The 2,984-nt window shown below is 33.2% G+C and overlaps 1 long non-coding RNA gene across 1 annotated transcript; it reads left to right on the top strand.

Annotated features, from left to right (window-relative positions):
• LOC109184136 lies at window positions 1-2,984 on the top strand. The gene is made up of 6 exons (XR_002054710.1): window positions 1-109; window positions 1,118-1,241; window positions 1,333-1,387; window positions 1,712-1,766; window positions 2,526-2,620; window positions 2,707-2,984. It is a non-coding gene; the product is annotated as an uncharacterized LOC109184136 (long non-coding RNA).

The raw sequence follows: 2,984 nt of genomic DNA on the forward strand, positions 1-2,984 counted from the left end.
GCATCTGAATCATCTTCATTTAGCATCCTTGATAGCTGATCTTGATCATCACTTAAACAGGGACAGTAATGATCAACTAAGTCTGAATCATGTGCTATTGCAACCACAGGTATAGCTATTGCTTTATTCTTGAAGTGATCATTCTTAGCAGAAATTTTGAAGACCATAGCCTTATTACGGACCTCTTCCATACCAGTTGGGAGAGGAGACCCATCCTAAAAAAAAATAAAAGTGTTTAAATACAAACACTTTCATCAAAAAAAAAAAAAAAAAAAAAAAAAAAAAAAAAAAAAAAAAAAAAAACACTTAACAAAATTGTATAGTCAGCTTTTTTTGTTTGTTGTCTAAAAAATACCTTCGAGTATTTGCTCCTTAGATCAAATGCAGTCTTTCCAACTATCTTGCAGCACTCCTTGTCCCACAACAGAAAAGGAGCATCAGTGGTCTTATCTCCTACCCTCACAATGAGCCTATACCTTAGGTTTCCCTCTTGCCATGTTGTGCCACATGTTAGGCACTGTAGAGCCCCACTCTTCAAGTGCAATTTTCTAAAGCATCCCTCACTCCTGCATGAATGGTAATACCAATTTGTAGTACTCTCTACAGCAACAATCCTTCCAGGAACCCAGTAGTAACCTTCCTGTTAGTTCAAATTAAATAAAATTGAAAAATTAGGATTAAAAAAATCAAAATAGAATGTTAAGATTAAAATAAGTTACATTGTACCTCGGCTCTTTCATACAGATCCTCGATAGTAGTTACTATCAAAGGAGATTTTGAACTTTCTGCAGCATTTTCATAGCACATGTGAGACACAGTTTGCACACTTAGAGGTGGCCTGGTATCAACTTTCAAACTGCATAGTAAAGAACAAAAAAATAGTCAACATATTGATCTAGGAAAGTTGATTAAAAATACAAATTATGTGGAATTGCCTGTCTTTAAAGTCCTGAAATTCATTGCAAGGGTGATTAAACCATAACTGTGTTGCATTGTAGGAGGATGAAATTCTGAATTCATCTACATATTAGAAACAGAAATTTGTTAAAAAATAATGAATGTATATGTTAATGAATAAGTTATCATGCACTTACCATTCACTTTCTTTGCTCGACAGAGTTGGAGTAAAACAATCAAAGGACCTTCCACGTGGGTCTTGAAATAATGCATGGCCGTATCAACATGTTGATCCCAAACAGTACACTTAAGATGATTGCCCCTAAAAGTTAAATAAACAGATTGTAAGTAGATAAGTTATATTGTACTGAATAAATTTATACTGAGTTGATTGTTTAATGCTATTTTGCTTATAGAATATTTAATTTACTGCAGGTGTAACTACCCTACACCTCAAAGTGATATAATTGATGCTTTAAACAGTGGCCTGGTATGTATTTAACATGTTAAAGTCTAGTTTTTTAATAAATTTGAATCTGTCCTACTGGGCTAATACAGTGAAAAATCAACAAAAGCAGATTGGATGTTTAAATAGCACAAGACTTACAATGTGATTGAAAACAACATTAAGGAGTATAGAAAGAATCTGATAAAGATAAGTATTTTTTGTATAATATATATTTGAGTCGAATTACTTGATATCCACATTTGACTTTAGTAAGATTTTCTTATAGGATTTTCTTCTACAATCACAGATTTGAATACATACAATCTTTATGCTATTTTTCTTATAGAATATTTCATTTCACTGCAGGTGTAACTATAGTACTGATCAAAGTGAAAAATTGAATGCATTAAACAGTGGCCTGGTATGTACTTAACATGTTCAATTTCTTTTTTAAGATTTAGTTGAATCTGCCTTTATCTATTTGAATCAGTGGCCTGGTATGGATTGCCAGTTTTAGGGTGTATGTGTAATATATTGGTGACAAAAATATTATGCTACACATGTCCATTTTATAAGCAGTTTATAATTAGGAAAAAAAATGCAAATATTAATGCAGTTTTATATATGGACATAAATTTATAAGAGGAAGAATACTTACTGGCCATCTTCTATGAGAAAATCCACCAGTTTAGAGGGAAATCCAGCTATAAGAATCTCTTTTGGACTGTAGTACTCCACCACTCTACCAATCACATCTAAAAGGGGAATAGAAGGGTTAAAATGGAACAAAGTACAATGAAAACATAGGATATAGGATATAGGATATATAATATAGAGAAAATAAGTAATAGATCATACCAATGAGATGCTTTTCAGACACATTGCCACTCATTAAGTCAGTATAAGACTTAAGCCGAAACATTAGTAAGGGAAAACCCTTGCGCCTGTGTCTCTCAACAATAGTCTCATGACTAAATCTGATCATGTAGTTGTGATCAGTAGTTTTGTATTGGTAGTAGTGGGATATAACTGCAAAATCTTTGATGGCATAAACCTTCCCTTCTTTTAAAAGTTTAGAATACTTTTCCACGCAGTCTTTAGGGATGTTCCCATGAATGTATGTACCCTATCAACCAAGAACATATATATTGACTAACAAATTATACATTTCTTTTTGCAGTTGAAATTGAAAGAGAACTTACCTCACTGTCATGAAAGACACATTCCTGACTCTTGATGCTATCCGAACTGTTGCGACCTTCGGGTACCGTATAGGTACGAATCAACCGTAGCCTGATAGCTTTTTTGTAAGTAGATAATTTGATGTTTTTGCCTAGAATATAAACAGGAGCCATTTGCAGATATTCAGAAATTTGAAAGCAACCAAGAAAGATGAAGGAATCACTTAGACTGAAGGAGAGAATAATGGTAGACAATTATGAAGTTAGTACCAAGTATTTATACAGGCTTGGTGAGAAGTTTCAAATCAGCCATGATCTCTCGGTTGCCTCCCAAATGAGACTGCACATTGGAAGAACAAACGACGCATGGGCAAATTTAATTTGCAACTTCATATATATATGTTGTATCCGTTGTATGTAGATCGTAAAATCAATTGTATTTGTATTTGTATCGTATT

This window comes from Ipomoea nil, unplaced genomic scaffold (assembly GCF_001879475.1).
Source record: "Ipomoea nil cultivar Tokyo-kokei standard unplaced genomic scaffold, Asagao_1.1 scaffold1250, whole genome shotgun sequence".
In the NCBI taxonomy this organism is placed as follows: Eukaryota; Viridiplantae; Streptophyta; class Magnoliopsida; order Solanales; family Convolvulaceae; genus Ipomoea; species Ipomoea nil.